The sequence below is a fragment of the Trichechus manatus genome, unplaced genomic scaffold (assembly GCF_000243295.1).
Source record: "Trichechus manatus latirostris isolate Lorelei unplaced genomic scaffold, TriManLat1.0 scaffold00026, whole genome shotgun sequence".
NCBI classification, from domain to species: domain Eukaryota; kingdom Metazoa; phylum Chordata; class Mammalia; order Sirenia; family Trichechidae; genus Trichechus; species Trichechus manatus.
In genome coordinates, this window is record NW_004443962.1 from 11,664,900 (window position 1) to 11,684,340 (window position 19,441).

Sequence of the window (19,441 nt, forward strand, 5' to 3'; positions counted from 1 at the left end):
CCATGGCACATTTGTCAAAAGAATTTCAAAGAACAGTGTTTCACTTCATGGGTAGTGTAGGTGCCTTATAATAGAGTATTCACAATTCCTCCCTCCCATCCCTTATAAATTTCTGTCATACATTTCACTTATCTATAAGCTGTAACCAAAACCAAACTCACTGTCATCAAGTTGATTTTAAACAAACTGTTATCTGTTAGATCAATTAAGAATAGGAAAAATAAAATGCTTTATTTACCTTCACCTATTCCTTCTCTAATGCTTTCCTTTCTTTATGCAGATTGAAGTTTCTGACCTATATCATTTTCCTTCTCTCTGAAGAACTTCTTTTAACATTTCTTGCAAGGCAGGTCTAATTGTGACAAGTTCTCTTAATTTTGTTTGTCTGAGAAAGTCTTTATTTCTCCTTCACTTTTGAAGGATAACTACGCTGAGTACAGAATTTTAGTTTGGTAGGTTTTTTGGTCTTCATCCTGCTTGGTGTTCTCTGAGATTCCTGGATCTGTGGATTGGTGTCTGTCATAACTTTGGAAAATCCTCAGCCATTATTACTTCAAGTATTTTTTTCTGTTCCTTTCTCTCTTTATCCTCCTTCTACACCTTTTGTAATTGTCTCACAGTTCTTGGATATTCTGTTCTGGGGTATTTTTTTTTTCTTACTATTATTTTTTAACTTTGCTTTTCAGTTTAGGAAGTTTCTGTTGACTTATCTTCAAGTTCACTGATTCTTTCCTCAGTCATGTCCAGTCTACTAACGAACACATCAAAGGCATCTTCATTTATGTTACTATGTTTCTGATTTCTAGCATTTCCTTTGATTCTTTCTTAGAGTTTCCATTTCTCTGCTTACATTATCATCTATTCTTGCATGTTTGTCCACTTTTTTCATTAGAGCCCTCAGCATATTCATCATAAACCAAAAAAAAAAAAAAAAATTCCCAAAGCCATTGCCATCAAATTGATTCTGACTCATGACAACCCCATGTGTTGCAGAGTAGACCTGATCCATAGAGGTTTCTTGGCTGTAATCTTTACCAAAGCCAGGATTTTCTTCTGCAGCACTGCTGGGTGGATTTGAATTGCCAACTTTTAGGTCAGTAGTCAAGCACAAACCATTTTCACCACCCAGGGACCTATATTAACCATAGTTAATCAGACTGGAAATTTAAACTAACTATGATTGGGCGGAATCAACATGGTACTATAGACAGAAGCACCATGCTGTCCCTCCATAGCAAAGACCCAAAAAGCTAAGTAAAACACTGCTCAGCTGGGGATCTGCTTACAGTGGGCTCCCTAGGGGCATTTTTCTTTTCTGTCTTTCTTTTTTTTCTCAGTTTCTTGTCTCTCTCTACCTTCCTTCCTCACCCTTCTCCTGAACACCTCGTGTTGTGTGCCATCTCTGCTCCTTCTGGAGGGGCTGTGCAATGCTGCTCAGCTGGGGAAGTGCTTCTGTTGGGATCCCTTGGGGCATTTTTTTTCTTTCCTCTTTCTTTTTTTCCCCTCAGTTTCTTGTCTCTCTCTACCTCCCTTCCTTTCCTTCCTCCCAACCACCTGGCATCTTTTTTTTTTTTTCTCAGTTTCTTGTCTCTCCCTACATTCCTTCCATTCCTTTCCCCAACCACCTAGCTGTGTGTGCCTTTCTCTCTCCTTTTTAAAAAAATCTAGTCTCTTATCTCTCTCTCCCTTCCTTCCTTTCCTTTCTCCCATGCATCTAGCTGCATGTGCTGTATCTGTCTCTTCTTGACAGGCTGTGCCTCACTGCCTGGCTAGAAAGCCACTGGCATATGTCTTCCTTGGGTCTGCGCCACTCCAACGGAAGGCTCCCTTAGCACTTTTTTTTTGCTCCTGTTTCTCTCTCCTCTTTCTCTTCTTTCCCATACCCACTTAGCTCCATACCTCACAACCTCCCCCTGCCCCCGCCTATTTGCACTGTGAGCTGAACATCTCATCCCGAGCAGCACAGGCACAGTCTACTGGAACCTGCCTGGTACTGACCCCCAGGCCCTGCCTTGTCAGCCCCAGTACTTGCCACAATCAACCCATCCCAGACACTCCCCTTCACAAGGACCTGCCTTGCTGCACCACAGCTGAGTGACTGGTCCTGCCCATTGGACAAGGTAGTGAGAAGTATCGTGCCCACAGAAGAGCAAACAAAAAGGAACGCACAGCCAGCTTCCTCAGATATAACCAAATAAAACAAAAAAGCAGGATGAAACACACAAATCTACAATCAATAAATGAAGAAAATAACTACTGAATGTCCCAAAGACAGCAGACAATATCAAAACATAAAAAAACAGGATAGGATTCTTCCAGTAGGCATTCAAAATAAAATAACCAGATGACTTTCCAGTAGAAGAAAAGGCACTGGAACTACCTGATAGGGAATTCAAATCTTTAGTATTCCAAGCTATCCAAGAGTTGAAGGAAAAAGCAGACAAAAAAAGGAACAAATAGACAACATCATGGAAAAGATAGACAAAACAATGGAAGAATTCAGGAAAATAATACAGGAACAAAATGTCAAAATAAATTTACAACTAGAAATCATACAAAAATAGCAATTAGAAATCCAAAAGATAAACAACAAGATTTCAGAAATGGACAGTGTCATAGAAGGTCTAAGGAGTAGGTTTTAAACACTGGAAGACAGGATCAGCGAAATTGAAGATAAATCCTTAGATACCACTTTAGGAAAAATCAGAAAAACGAATGAAGAAATCCTGAGAATGATGTGGGATACAATCAAAAGCAAACATTCACAAGCGATCAGAGTTCCAGAATAGAGGGAGAAAATGGAAAACACAGAGAGGATCATTGAAGAATTGCTGACAGTAAACTATGATTCACATAGGAGCCCTGGTGGTGAGTCTGCTTCCGTAAGGATTACAGCCTTGGAAACCCTATGAAGCAGTTCTATTCTGTCCTATAGGGTTGCTATGCGTGGAAATGACTCAATGGCAATGGATTTGGTTTTATTTGTAGATGATTCATGTAAAAGGAATCCTGGGGGTGCAGTGGTAAAGCACTCACCTGCTAACCAAAAGGTCAGGAGTTTGAACCCATTAGCTGCTCTGTGAGAGGAAGATGTGTTAATCTACTTCTGTAAAGATCAAAGCCTTGGAAACCCTATGGGGCAGTTCCACTCTGTCCTACAGGGTCATTGATCAGAATCGACTTAATGGCAATGGGTTTTATGATTCATATAGAAACTATATAAAACATAATTAGTTTAAATTCTCAATCTGATTATTCCAGGATCCTTGCCATACCTGAGTCTCATTTTGGTGCTTGCAGGGTTAGGTTCTTGCCAGCCCCTGGTCACAACTTTTCGTCAACCAATCAATACATAACTTTGTTTTATGTGTATCTGTTTAAAGACATCTTATTTAATATATATTGTTGATTCATTATCATTAAACTCACAGCCAACAGCACTATGACTCATACCTTAATGAAGTGTATTTAACACATATTTTCTCTGTAAGGCACATCACAGGCTTCTTGTGCTTAGGAACACTAGATAGCACTTTAGAACCATGCTTGGGGGCCATTTAAGTAGTGAAATCACAAAAAAAAAAGGCACAAAAATGTGAAAAATGTGGCACTAAATAGATCTAGAAAAGGACACTCGTCTACAGTAGGAGAGGTGAAACAAGAAGGTGGAGTGTAGCCTTGTTAGATTTCAGCTGGGAATGTGTGTGTCAGGTGACTCAAATTTTTTGCTGCTCTGCGCATGTCATGTGAAAGCACTACGAATATTGATTTTGGAGTTACAAATAAATTATAGTGAGTAGACAAATTTACAAATATAAAATTCATGAATAATGAGGATTGAGTATTCAGTGCTTCCTTGTGGCTGGCTTTCCTCATCAGCATACAAAGTGGAATAGCTGCAATCATTTGCAGTTTGTTATGTTAAATCACAGAGGTTTGTTCAGCTTGACGTTATTCAAAAGTCCTTGATAGAAGGCTCTAAGGTCTTGAAATTCCAAATTGCCTTGGCTCTACTGATGCTAGTAGTGCAAAATTTGCAATAATTTTACTTGTCCACATCATCAGTAGGAACTTGAGTGATGCTGTTGTGGTTCAGTGTCTTCAAGGCTGTATTATGGTCCTTGGTTGTGGCCTTCTTACCCATGTTGTAGAAGTGTTTCATGGTTGACACATTGTGCTAGATGCTCCATTTTGGAATGTCTAGTTCGGAGATGAAGGTAAATCAGGTGTGGTCACCATAGTTAAGGAACACTGGGCAGCAGTTATGGCCAGCGTCTACAAAATGCTATTCTCCAAGACAAATCATACACTCAGGAGTGGCAGGATCTCTGCTTTCAGAGTTGAAACTTGTACACTTTTTGAGGCATCAGCAACGGACACAGTGCTGTTGTGGCTGACCTAAGACAGGTGGCTCCCATTGGCAGAGAAGTTAACTCTGGGGACCCAGGCACCAGTGCCACTATCACCAAACTCTGACATCAGCTGACTAAAAGGCATTCTGCTGCTGCATGACATACTGGCTAGCTTTTCATCCACTTCTTTACTGTAAGCAGAAACATTCTGCATCTGAAATCACATGATCCTGCGGCCAGCAAAATGTTGTTGGGATGGCAACCCAAATGGAGGAGCATGGAACAAACTTTTTTTGATGAGCTTGCTTACCCATCACTCATTTTCAGACTCAAAGTAAGAAGCAGAAAGAAATGAGTTGTGCTCTTCTAGCCATGCAAATGTGTTCTCTAGTGGGACTTCACAAAAGTGGCTGCACAATTAAGTACTAGGACTGGTTTCCAGACACCATCTTTCTGACTCCAGAAATAGGCATTGCGGTATGCCTGTAAATGGCAATGCAGTCGCTCTTGGGAACCCAGTCAACTCTTGTGATGTGTCCATGGTACTCCTGGAGTTCATGAGCTTTCACCCACTGGCTCCCATCTTTCTTATAGATGTGGGCTTTGTGATTACTGGGGCTAAGGGAAATCTGGGTTTGATCCCTGTTCTAGACGTGACAGGTAAACTGGCTTAGTAAAAAACGATGCAAGGACATTTGTTTTCAAAGGGTAGAAAGCTGGGATTGGGGCAGTCTGGATTGGTTTGGAGCAGAGAATTTGTAGACGCTGGTCAGTTGATATGAAAAGGTTCTGGCCAGGTCTGTCATTTTTGCAGTAAGTTATATCTTCTTTTTCTTTTTAAAAATGCTTTCTGTGGCCACTTTCACTACATGGTCTGTGTTTTCTTTTGTGTATGTATTATCCATCAGATCATTTTTTAAGTTTTAGGAGTCTTTATGTTTTCTAGTGGTTACTTTGAAGACATATTTTTAATTATTTACTTCTTGAATTAATCATCTATACACAGGATCAACTGATTTCCACTTAAGAAAGGTGGACTTAGTATAACCCTTCTTCTTCCTACTTCCTTTTCCTCTCAATTCACACCAATTAATCATCTAATTTAGTTATAGAATTATTAACCTTTTTTTTTTTTTGGCTACTGTTACTTCCTCTCTGCCTTCTAGCTCTCAATTTAAAAATTATACTATTATTTCTGCATTGCCATGGATTTGAAGTTTACATTCCACTTTATAATTATATTTACCACTGCTGTTTAACTTTAGTTCTACAACTAATTGCATTAAATAATCACTAGCTGTTCTTTTAGTATGGCCTCTCCATGCATCTTTTTGTTGGTTAGAGTTCATCCTATAGCAAAATTTTTAAAGAGCTTATGGGGTCTATATTTCATCTATAGTATTCTATTATGCACTTGGAGCCCTGGTGGCACAGTGGTTAAGAGCTCAGGTGCTAACCAAGAGGTCGGCAGTTTGAATCCACCACCTGCTCCCTGGAAAACCTATGAGGCAGTTCTACTCTATCCTATAGGGTCGCTAGGAGTCGGAATCGACTCAATGGCAGTGGATTATTATGTACTTGACAAAATATATTTATAATGTTATGTGACAGCACGTAGACTATGTAATGCAAGGCTTTAATTTCATGAAATTAGTTCATTTTTTAGGTTTTTAATACAAAATCCTATATTTTCAGAATGAGAAATACTGTATTTTTCATTAATATGTGAAAATGGTAGTTATAAAGCAATTTCCCATGAGCATGGCAATTAGTTCATAACATGCTACCTACTTAAGGCTTCCAGATGCTTAAGTATCAAATATATGAGGTTTTTACTGTTGTTTTTTCTACTCCTGTTAAGGATTGTTGTAACAAAGAAGTTACATTAGTATCCAAAGCTGTCCAACATGTTGGCATTTTGCTTTTGTGTTCAGTTGTTGTTGTTAGCTGTTGTCAAGTTGAGTCAGCCCCCGACTCACGGTGATCCCATGTACAATGGGGTAGGATCATTATGATCATTAGTATTTTCATTGGCTGCTTTTTGAAAGGCCTTTCATAATTAATCTTTGCTTAAAGTATACGTGAAAATAGTGAGAATAAAGCAATTGGGAGGAGTGATTTGGAGACTTTGAGAGACTGACATTTATAGATATGTAGAAAATGCATAACTGACTTCCAGATTAGTATTAGTCTGGAAGTTCTGCTAAAACCTGTTAAGCATTAGAGAAATACGCAAGTCCCCATTGACAGATGAGTGGTGGCTGCAGTTTAGGTACATTAGCTGGGAATCAAACCCAGGTCTCCCACATGTTAGGTGAGAATACTACCACTAAAGTAAACAGCTAATATACATAGGTCACGAACACCTTTATTTAATTTATTAATTTGGGCTTGAGACCACTTCAGCCCTATATTTCTAATTGCTCACTCAATGTTCAACATGGATGTGCCTATAGCAACTCAAACTTGTTTTCCTTCCATCTCCAGGCAGGTATTCTCCATGAGTGCTATTCTCAACACTGTAGTTATCCTTGATGACTCCTGTTTTATGACTTTCCAGCCCTGTTCTCTCGTTGCTACTAATCCCATCAGTTGTAGAGTCTCCTAGGAAACTTATGTCTTCCTTTTCACTTTCATTGTTATTATCTTCCTTCAGGCCCTATTTGGTCTACTGCAACAGCTTCCTAAATTTCTTCCTCCTTCACTACTGGATTATACATTATTGGGAAATAATCTTCCTAAAGCGTGTTACTGTATATAAAAGTTGGATAACAAAAGAGGAAGACAGAAGAGAATTGATGTATTAGAACTGTGGTGTTGGTGAAGAACACTGAATATATCATGGACTGCCAAAAGAATAAATCAGTCTTAGAAGAGATACAACCAGAATGTTCCTTAGAAGCGACGATGGCCAGACTTCCACTCATTTACTTTGTACACATCATCAGGATAGATCGATCGCTAGAAAAGGTCATCATGTTTGGTAAAGTAGAGGGCCAATGAAAATTAGGGAAACCCTCAATAAGATGGATTGACACAATAACCACAACAAAGGACTCAAGCACAACAACAGTCATGAAGATGGTGCAGGATCAGGCAATGGTCATTCTGTCATACAGAAGATCGCCGTGAGTTGGAGCTGACTCGATGGCAACTAACAACAACAAAGGATATTATAAGCAACCCAGGGTAGATTTTATGCCAAGGCTTTATGCTGGAAAATTTTATTTGTACACAGACATTTATACTCTTCCAAAAGTCATATGATTTTTTTTCTGGAACTTTGTGGAAAATAATTTTTAAAAGTTAAATTACATTGATAACTTACTTAGAAATAGAGATTTAATGAGATCCCATTGTGAATCCTTTTAAGTGCAAATAATCCTCCAGCAATGTGACAAGCACTTTCCTATTTTACCTTTTATATGTATTTAAACTTTCATAATTAATCTTTGTATAAACTATATGTGAAAATAGTGAGAATAAAGCAACTGGGAGGAGTGAGTTGGAGACTTTGAGAGACTGACATTTATAGATATGTAGAAAAAGCCCAGCTGACCTACAGATTAGAATTATAACTGAGAGCTCTCTTTACTACTTCTAGTAAATATAGGAGTGCACTGGGAATCACCTTTCTTTTTTTCCTTTTCAACATTCTAAGAAAAAATTGTGGTGTACAGACATTATGTGAATATTGTGAATGTGTATTTCTCTAGAGAAAAGTGTTATTTTTAAAATAGCCTTTATCTGACATTTGTCACAGTACACAAAATGACAGATAATTATAAAATTATAACCTTTGCAATCATATAGACTTGATTTAAAATCCAGTTTTGCTACTAGTCGTGTGATGTTTGCTAAATTTGAATTTTTCATAATCTTAACTTATTAATCTGTAAAATGGGAATAATACCACTTACCTCAAATAATATATATAAATCATCTAGCATAGTGTCTGACACATAGTTAGTGGTCAATAAATGGAACTACAGTGCTGGTTCTTTGACATTATACTAGTAAAATACCTATTAACTTTATAGCAATTTTTAAAATATTAATACTGAACCAATGGTAATACCTAATATGTTAGTGCTTTGCATTAAAAAACACTGCAATATAATTATCTCATTTAATCAAATTTATATGATTACTTCTAATTGTATTTAAATGTTAGAAACTACATTTGTTATAACGATAATTTAATTGAGATACAATGAGATGAGACATGTGAATATGCCCCATAAACTCTGGGCACCATGCTCTAAGACTTAGATTTCAATCTTAAGTCTAACTCTACCATTTTATTAACAGTATAACCTCAGTTTCTACTCTGAAAAAAAAAAATGATTGGAAACAATGACAACAACCTCAAAGAGTTGCTAAGAAAATCAAATAGGATAATGTATATTTAACAGCTTTATAAACTCTAAAGAATAGTACAAAGACTAATTATTATGGTTTTGTTATTTTAACCATGAGTAAATCAAATTTTCTATAACTTCCCTAAAATTAAAAAGTGGCCAGACCTCCACTCCCTTACAAATCAAACTTTTTTTTTTTTTTTTAACAGCAGTAATTCTAAATGATGCTAATATACAAAGCAGGGAAAATAACTCCAGAGAAAACCGTGTTCATTTACATGATTAAAGTTACAAAGCGTCCATATGTGTGACTTCTCAATGTTTAAAAACATTTTCATGATAAAAAGAAAACAAAAATAACATTACATACCTTGGTGTGTAATGATTTATAAAACATAATTTTAGAAAATGATTGTTAAACAAAATGTTGGATGCTGCCAACAGAACTGTATGGTGATTTTTAAGAAAGCCTTTTTGGAAAACCATCAAACACTGCCATCTAGGAACCTTGTGTTACTCATGGATTGGTTGATAAAAAATGTTCAGCCAAATGAACGTAAGAAACTTAAAATCGTTGGCTTTTGCCTACCGTACCAAGATCAGCCTTAAGATCTGTTGGCAGACTTAACTTTCTTGATCCTTTAACTGAAACAACAGAAAAAGGAAAAAGGCAGTTGTTAATTATACCAAAAGTAAGAGGAATGTGGGAGGATAGTATGTCTTAACAGTATAATTATTAAAATCCTGATGAACACTACATTTAGTGAGCATATTTGGCAGCAGAAATATTGTTCCAATTCAGGAGCAAATTTAGTTTGTTGCCATTTGGTAGCAAATATTTAATATGCAAACAGAAACACAAGAAAAGCAATTGTTCTTAGAGTAAATAGTTGAGCATATATCTTTGAATAGTTTCTTTCACGTGTGGAGTGAGAAGTGATTTCTTACTTAATTGGGAAAGAAAAAAATCAATTTCAGATAACTCTAATAGGTAAAGAGATATTGCAACAAATGTATAAGCTGTATCACAAATAACAATGAAAAATGTAAAATATGATCAACCCTGTCAATGATTTTTTGAAATAGAAAAAAAATTCTAGTATAGATATATATGATGTCGTCAAGGAAAAGTGTACTGTGCCTATTGTAGATGAAATGATGACATCAATATTGAATATCACATATTTGAATTAAATACCTAAGAAAATCTTTAAAATGTAAATCATTTGAAAATGAACTCAACTGTATTGTAATAAATCAAATTATCTAGGAAATGTTTGCATAAACCAATAAAACTATAATTTACTGAAAACTTTTCCCCTTATTTATCTGTTAATAAAAATTTTACACTGGGCATATCATAAAATATTTAACTGGAATACCCATTATCATAGAAAGAAATGCATTAGAGGAAATTATGTTAGAAATCTTTTCTGTCAGTTAATATTTTATTAGGACTCAAATTGACACTACCAATTAATTTATAACTTCTAATGAGTGATTTTCTTTACAACCAAAAAACTTATTTTAAAATAAAGATGTAGGATGATATAGCAGAAAAAATACTTGATTGAAAATGAGAAAGCAAGTCTTACAAATTTCTGAGTTGTGGTGGCCCAGTGGTTAAAGAACTCTGCTGCTAAGTAGAATGTTGGCGGTTTGAACCCATTAGCTGCTCTGTGAGAGAAATACGTGGCAGTCTGTTTATGTAAAGATTTAAAGCCTTAGAAACCCTATGGGGCAGTTCTACTCTGTCCTATACAGTTGCTATGAGTCGGGATTGACTCGACAGCAATGGGTTTGGTATATATTAGATCTAATTATGTTTTAAATGTTTTTGTTCTAATATTTAATTCAGATACAATGAGATGAAGCATGCTAATATGCTCCATAAACTGTAGGTACCATGTTCTAAGACCTAGATTAAAATTCTAACTCTTTACCATTTATTAACAATATAATCTCAGTTGTATAATTTTGGAAAAATTCCTTTATCAATTTGCAGCTTAATTTTCTTATCTGTCAAACAACATTGTTGATATGATTTCTGATGTTCCTGCTGGAATATGACATGGCATTGTCATATTACCAACATCACTCCTACACACTGTATCTCTGTGATATTTTGATATAAAAGTGACAAATGATAAATAATTTAAACTGCTATACCCTTTTTTCTGATGTATTATTTTTTATATCTTTTCTCAAGGACATAAAGATAAATTGTATTAAAAGCATCTTCCTCACTTCATTATTTGTTATTAACTTATTTAATTTAGAGAATTAAATAAGTTAGAAGAAAAGCTACTTATTTAATTAATAAAAAAAAAACTATGTTGTGTTTGGACCTTAGTTTGTGCAGAGTCAGCAACTACCTACCTACCTGGACTCCTTTCTTGGAGGGTACTAATAGATGTACCTGACCAAAAGTCTCTGTCACACAAGTCTGTCACACATCTGACATTCTTTTTGGAATAGCTCTTGAGGCTCCCTGAGGACCTATGCATTTTACCTCAGTTAAAGCATATATTTCTTCCAACAGAATAATCCTACCAAGCACATTATCTTATCCAGTTAACCTACTACCACCCTAGCAAAAAAGAGGAATAAGGATACAAGGCAACTAATTTTAATGTGGAAAGTTGAGATCATGGAATATTCAGCTTTTAAGATTCCAGGCCAGCCAGAAGGCAGCAAGAAAGCACTAGCTACCTAGGAAGGAAAGTAACCAAGAAGAGAATAACCCTGAAGAGAAATTTTGCTTGATGGCTCAAAGTTCATCAAATAGCTCCAACAGCCAAATAAGTCCAGGTCTTAGTAACATTTGACACATCCAAGCACTTTCTCCTGGAAATTTCATCTTCTCTTGGTTTCTCTAACTCTGTACTGTCTGCCTTCTTCTCCCTGTCTCATGTACTTCTCTCTGTCTTCTTCATTCATTCCTCTCTTCTTGTCCCCTAAATAATGGTCCTTCTTAAGCTTCTGCCTTTGATCTAACGAGAAGTTTGGGGTGTGAAGAATGTGGTTCTAGTTTTAGAAATTGTGATTTTATATGCTTGTCTGGGGAAGTTCAAGGACGTGGTTCCTTAATAACAATTTTAATAAGAGACCTCTGTTATTTAGGCACAGAATGATCCTCCATCTCACCTGTCCGACTAGTACTAGTACAACTAATCCTTCAAGACCACTAAAAGATCACCTTTCTGAAGGCATCCCTGAACCTGAGGCTGTATCTGGTACCCTTCTTTTAACTTATTTAGCATCTTGTGTACATCTCCTTTATAACACTTAACATATTTTAATTTTTTTTCCACTCTGTCTACTACCCCGTCTTACATCCTGAAACTCAGTTCTCTAAGGATAGGGATCACATTCCAAACACCTAGTAAAGTATTAGCAAAAAGTACATGTACAATAAGTGTTTGCCGAATGACTGCTGAACAAAAAAGTTGGGAGGTAGAAGTGGACAGCTACTCTGAAGACAGCTGAGCAGACTGAGAAAGTATGTTGAAGTGTTAGGGAACATGTTACATAATAACATTTGAGGAATTTGGGTTGGAAGATTAACAGGAGTAAGAGGCAAGTAGCCTTGGAAATGTACAGAATGAAAACAATGTTTATTAACCTTTGCAATGTGCCCATGAGAATATAGCTCTCCAAATTTCTTCATTTTTCCTGTTATTTAAGCTAAAGCATACGCAACACTCATTTCATATTATTAGCTAAAGGAAAAAATGGAAGTAGAAACTTCTCACTACTCACTGTCTTAGCACATAGCACAGGGAAGAGAGCTGAAGAATCCTGGTCCAAAGGAATCTTAGAGGTCATCTACTGCAACATCCTACTCAATGTAAGTACTTCTCCTACATTCTTGACACTCTACCTGTTTGAAGAGTTCACTGATAGAAACTTTCAAAGGTATAGCAAAATTTTGGTTTGCTATAATTGCTAAAAATTTCCTTTGTTAGAGCTCAAAGTACTTTCCTGTACCATTTACCAATTACTCATAGTTCCAACCCCAGGAGCAATAAAGAGTTATTGATTCTTGCTCTCACATGCCAGATCTTAAAGCATTTGAAGAGATTCATAGGCCACCTCCGGGTACTCCAAGTAGGTCAGCAGGAAATTGTATTTTAAGGAGCATTGCAAGTGATACTGATGACAAGATATTATGTTGGTAGATCGCATTTTGAGAAACAATGCTTTCAGGTTTTATGAACATTAAACAACCTATCAGGACTTTTACCCAAGACTCTTCTATAAGGAGCACTTCTCATGTACTTTATAATGTAAGGATTATTTTTCTCTATAGATACAGATAGATATATCTGCTGGGCTTTCTGAGGTGATTATGATCAGATTTTTTTTCTGATTCCTCTTTTTTGAGTAATTAGAATTTTTTTTCATCATATCCGTCTTTGATCTTCCATTTTCTAATGAGGAATAGAAAGTGGTAGTTACAAGGATAGTACTGCTCATATGACCAGAGGCTAGATGTCTTTTTTGTTCCTCTGGACAGCTCCATACAGACTCCTGCTTTTCTCAAAGGCAAGTTTCCTTGCATTTGATGAAGTGGAGCCCAGTGTTTAGGAACATAGGTGAGCTAGATTCAAATCATGACTCAGCTATTTGCCAGCTGAGTGACCCTGGCATAGTAGTTACTTAATGTCAGTAAGATTGTTTCTCTTTCTCTATAAAATGGGGAGAATAATAGTCTCTACTTCATAGGAATCCTGCCAGGATTAATTAAGGGGATATATGTAAAGCACTTAGCATGGCATGTGGGATATAGTAAGCACTCAGTATTAGCTATTATTTCCATTATTAAATTTAGTTGACAAGAAAAGATTATTCTACAGTATTTTATGTTAAAAATGACTCATCTGAGCAACATGTGCTACTTAAAATCTAGTGCGTAGGATTAAACACAGCACACTTGATTTAGCCTCCAGTAATATATAGTACTATTAGTTCTTTGTTCTGCACAATAGCACTTCCTAAGATTCCACTGTTCTTTGAAGAGTGACATCACACAGTTGATTCATAATGGGCTTATTCTCTATAAAAATCTCTGTAAGTCACATTGTACAGCCTCACACAGTATTGTCCCTTCACACCTTAAAAAACTGTGTCTTGTCTCACAGAAGATAACATGGCAAATAGTACCAAAGATAATACAGCTGGGGGGCAGGGAACATTGCTTGAAGGAGTGTCAGACTTATAATATTTTGATTTCTTATGAACTTAGTCCTGTTAGATTCTGGGCAAATTGTTGGACTTCTTCTGCTGCAGCATACTTTTTTCTTTTTTAAATAAAAACCAAATTTAAAACAAAGGAAAGAAAATCCATAGAACTCTACATGAAAAAGAGTGACTTAGTCTATGTAAATTATACCAAACAACTCTGACAAAAAAAAAAAAAAAAAGAAAAAAAAGGGAAGTAACCACAAAGGGTTAATCATTTACCTAATCACATCTATCACCTTCTGACTTGCCTAGAAATTGTTAAGCAGGATGGTATGAGAGACCAAAGATGATGCAAACGAGTGAAAGGACTGGCTAATGGCAAAATTCATATTAATATTTAGCTATAAATTCAGGCCTAAAGATCAGGTGATGGTCAAGGCCCACAATAGCACCAGATTATAAACCTTTGCAAGTATGTATTCATCTCTACTCCTAGATCATGACTCCCAAATTCAGGTTCAATCATAGCAGTGAGGCAGGGTAGTCTGGTGGCTTAACATAACTCATGCCAGAATGAGGTCATATGCTCAGACCTAAATAGGAATAGAACTTCAGGTATTACAACAGGGTTTCCCTAGGGGAGCGTCATATGTCTTGACTGTATCATTCCTCCAACCACATGAATATTCTTATGCCTTTTTCCTAACTCCATATTCAATACAAAGTCAACGGATGTTGCAGCCTGGTTCACCATACTGATGATGAATCCCAATCAAATCCTTGGTTCTACATGTGAATCAAAACTTTAGGAACAGGTTGAATCCTGAATTAGAGCCTGAATATGCTACTACTTTAATGGGAAATAGTATATGAGCATGGTTAAAAGTTTCTAATTCAAAGTTTCTGATTAGATGTTTCTTCATTAGAAACAGCTGGATTGATTTTTTATTTCTAGTGAAGGAGTTCTGATTTTGCTATGGCTAAACTACAATTAATATTTGCCAATACAGAATGGCCAAGGGGACCAAGTTCAGACTCTTAGGTCCTGGATGTTCACCACTGCTTTTATAACCACTACCGTATACTACTGAGCATCTATGTGCCAGACACCAGCACATAGGTAAGCTTAAGAAATTTGGTCAAAGTTTTAGTGCTAGAATTTGGCAGGGTAGAATCAAATTTCTATGACTCAAAAGCTATGCCCTTTCTACTAAGCAACATGAACTTCCTCGTAAAGAAGATACCACTTGTGTGGCCTAGATATCTTGTCTGCAAAATAGATAAGTCTAGCATTAAAATAAAAATTGTCTACTTTAAAACATTCGTACAGTTTATTTATCTACATTTATATCCTGAATAATTAATTGACACGTTGATATATAGTAATTAATTTATCTCTCTCTTCTCCAAGACAGAAAATAAGACAGGATAAAAACACTTGGTATGTATATAGGCAAAGTTTAAAAAGAAAAAAGCATTTGGGGGTGGGGGGTTACCATGCCATGGAGAAGCTCCGAAAGGCCTATATTCCTCTGATTTTATAGGCTTTTTCTCATTTTTTAAAAGAATTGGCCAAGAAATAGCTAGACAAAGAGGTTTTTGTTGTTGTTAGAATTTGTCCAGCATAAAAATGCTTAATTTCATGACTCTAATTTTCTTAATACCTTAAAAAATTTCTATTTAATATTTTAAATGTTCATAAATCAATGACATATATTAATGTCATATACTTGTTCAATGATTGTGAAAGTTCAGGTCAGTGCTGTCTATCTTGAACTGTAAACTCCCAGAGAGAACTGGGTTCTTCAACACAGGAAGCTGAATAATTTGGTATAAAGATCATGGAATGTGGGCTCAGAGGATCTTGTATCCAAACATCTGTTGGTTCAGATGCAGCCATTTACTAGTAGGATAACCTAGAGCAAGTTAATAGAATGTTTTTTTCTTTTCTGTAATTTCTCCATCCATGTAAAATAAGAGCAATCCAGCTTGTGAAATCCAACTTCACAGGGTTGTTGTTTGGATTAAATGAGAATACACATGAAACATGCCTTGTTAGCTTTAAACTACTACACAGATGTTGATTATGATTTTTAGCAAACAGATTTTTGTTGTTCTTATGTGCTGTCGAGTCTGTTCCAACTCATAGTGACCCTACGTATAACAGAACAAAACACTGCCTGATCCTACACCATCCTCACAATCATTGCCGTGTTTGAGCCTATTGTTGCAGCCACTGTGTCAGTCTATCTCATTGAAGGTCTTCCTATTTTTTGTTCACCCTCTACTTTACCAAGTATGATGTCCTTCTCCAGGGACCGGTCCCTCCTGTTGATGTGTCCAAAGTAAACAAGACGAAGTCTCGCTATCCTCGCTTCTAAGGAGCATTCTTCCAAGACAGAGTTGTTCGTTCTTCTGGCAGCCCATGGTATAATGAATATTCTTCACAAACACCATAATTCAAAGGTATCAATTCTTCTTTGGTCTTCCTTATTCAATGTCACGCATATAAGGCAACTGAAAATATCACGGCTTGGGTCAGGCGCACTTTAGTCATCAAAGTGACATCTTTGCTTTTTAACACTTTAAAGAGGTCTTTTGCAGCAGATTTGCCCAATGCAATACATCGTTTGATTTCTTGACTGCTGCTTCCATGGGTATCGACTGTGGATCCAAGTAGTGTGAAATCCTTGACAACTTCAATATTTTCTCCATTTATCATGATGTAGCTTATTGGTCCAGTTGTGAGGATTTTTGTTTTCTTTATGTTGAGGTGTGATCCATACTGAAGGCTGTAGTCTTTGAGCTTCATCAGTAAGTGCTTCAAGTCCTCTTCACTTTCAGCAAGCAAGGTTGTGTCATCTGTATATTGCAGGTTGTTAATGAGTCTTCCTCCAATCCTGATGCCGCATTCTTCTTCATATAGTCCAGCTTCTTGGATTATTTGCTCAGCATACAGATTGAATAGGTATGGTGAAAGGATACAACCCTGACACACACCTTTCCTGACTTTAAACCACGCAGTTAACCCTTGTTGCTCTGTTTGAACGACTGCCTCTTGGTCTAAGTATAGGTTCCTCATGAGCACAATTAAGTGTTCTGGAATTCCCATTCTTTGCAATGTTATCCATAATTTGTTATGACCCACACAGTCAAACGCCCTTGCACAGTCAATAAAACACAGGTAAACATCTACCTGGTATTCTCTGCTTTCAGCCAAGATTCATCTGACATCAGCAATGACATCCCTCATTCCATGTCCTCTTCTGAATCCAGCTTGAACTTCTGGCAGTTCCCTGTCGATGTAGTGCTGCAATCGTTTTTGAGTGATCTTCAGCAAAATTTTGCTTGTGTGTGATATTAATGATATTATTCAATAATTTCTGCATTCTGTTGGGTCACCTTTGTTTAGAATGGGCACATATACGGATCTCTTCCGTTCAGTTGGCCAGGTAGCTGTCTTCCGAATTTTTTGGCATAGATGAGTGAGCGCTTCCAGCACTGCATTTTGCATTTGCTGAAATATCTCAATTGGTATTCCATCAGTTCCTGGAGCCTTGTTTCTTGTCAATGCCTTCAGTGCGGCTTGGACTTCTTCCTTCAGTACCATCGGTTTTTGATTATATGCTACCTCTTGATATGGTTGAACATCGACCAATTCTTTTTGGTACAGTTACTCTGTATTCCTTCCATCTTCTTTTGATGCTTCCTGCATTGTTCAATATTTTGCCCATAGAATTCTTCATATTGCAACTCAAGGTTTTTAATTTTTTTCTTTAGTTCTTTCAGTTTGAGAAATGTTGAGTGTGTTCTTCCCTTCTGGTTTTCTAACTCCAGGTCTTTGCACATTTCATTATAATACTTTGTGTTCTTCAGCTGCCCTTTGAAATCTTCTTTTAGCTCTTTTACTTCATCATTTCTACCATTCACTTTAGCTACTCTGCATTAAAGAGCAAGTTTCAGAGTCTCATCTGACATCCAAACTGGTCTTTTCTCTCTTTCCTGTCTTCATGTATGATATCCTTTATGTCATGCCACAACTAGTCTGATCTTCGGTCATTGGAGTTCAGTGCTTTGAATCTATTCTTGAGATGGTCTCTAAATTCAGGTAGGATATACTCAAGATTATATTTTGGGTCTTGTGGACTTGTTTTAATTTTTGCAGCTTCAACTTGAACTTGCATGTAAGCAATTGGTGGTCTGTTCCATAGTCAGCCTTGTTCTGACTGATGATACTGAGCTTTTTCATCGTCTCTTTCCATAAATGTAGTCAATTTGATTCCTGTGTATTTTATGTGTCGAGGTCTATGTGTATAGTCACCATTAATGCTGTTAAAAAAAGGTATTTCCAATGAATAAATTGTTGGTCTTGCAAAATTCTATTAAGTGATCTCCAGCATCGTTTCTGTCACTAAGGCCATATTTTCCAACTACAGACCCTTCTTTGTTTCCAACTTTCACTTTCCAATCATGTAATTATCAATGAATTTTGATTGCTTGTTTGATCAGTTTCAGACTGTAGAGGTTGGTAAAAATCTTCAATTTCTTCACCTTTAGCATTAGTGGTTGGTGCATAAATTTGAATAATGGTCATATTATCTGGCCTTCCTTATAGGTGTATGGATATTATCCTATCACTGACAGTGTTGTATTTCAGGATAGGTCTTGAAGGATCTTCAGGACAGATAGAAATGTGATGCTGCTCCTCTTCAATTTGTCATTCCTGGCACACCAGACCATAAGATTGTCTGATTCAAAATGGCCAATACCAGTCCATTTCAGCTCACTAATGCCTAGGATATCTATCTTGAAGTGTTCCATTTCATTTTTGACAACTTCCAATTTTCCTAGATTCACACTTCTTATAGTCCATGTTTTGATTATTAATTACTAATTAAATAGATCACCAGGTCTTTCTTCCTAGTCTGTCTTATTCTGTAAGCTCAGCAGAAACCTGTCTACCATGGGTGACCCTGCTGGTATCTGAAATACCAGTGGCATAGCTTCCAGCATCACAGCAACATAGCAACAAACCACCACAGTACGACAAACTGACAGACAAGTGGTGGAACAAACAAATAGGCCTTAATACTTTCAAAATGTGGTGTTTATGTTGTTGATTTTTTTTAACATTTTATTGTGGTTTGGGTGAAAGTATACAGAGTAAATTAGTTTCCTATTCAACAAGTTACACACATTTCATTCCATGACATTAGTTGTAATCCCCTCAATGTGACAGCACTCTATCCACTTCCTCCCTGAGTTCCCCATTTCCATTCTCTCATCTTTCCTGCCTCTTCCTGCCTTCTGAACTTTGTTTCGGGGCAAATGCTTCCCTTTTAGTCTTGTATGGTTGAATGTTTTGAGAAGCACATCTTCATCTGTGTTATTGTTCACTTTCTTGGCCTGTCTCTTGTTTGGTTGAAAGGTGATCTCTGGGAGTGGGTTCAGTTCCAGGTTTGAAGGGTGTCTAAGGACCATAGTCTTGGGCTTCCACCAGTCTCTATCAGACCAGTTAAGTCTGGTCTTTTTTTTTTTTTT

General features: G+C 36.6%; 1 protein-coding gene and 1 pseudogene across 2 annotated transcripts in view; both read right to left on the reverse strand.

Annotated features, from left to right (window-relative positions):
• STXBP5L (syntaxin binding protein 5L) overlaps positions 1–19,441 on the reverse strand; it is a 399,309-nt gene that overhangs the window by 70,212 nt on the left and 309,656 nt on the right. The gene's annotated exons all lie outside the window — the stretch shown is intronic.
• On the reverse strand, positions 3,471–5,062 carry LOC105756146 (actin-related protein 2/3 complex subunit 1A pseudogene; annotated as a pseudogene).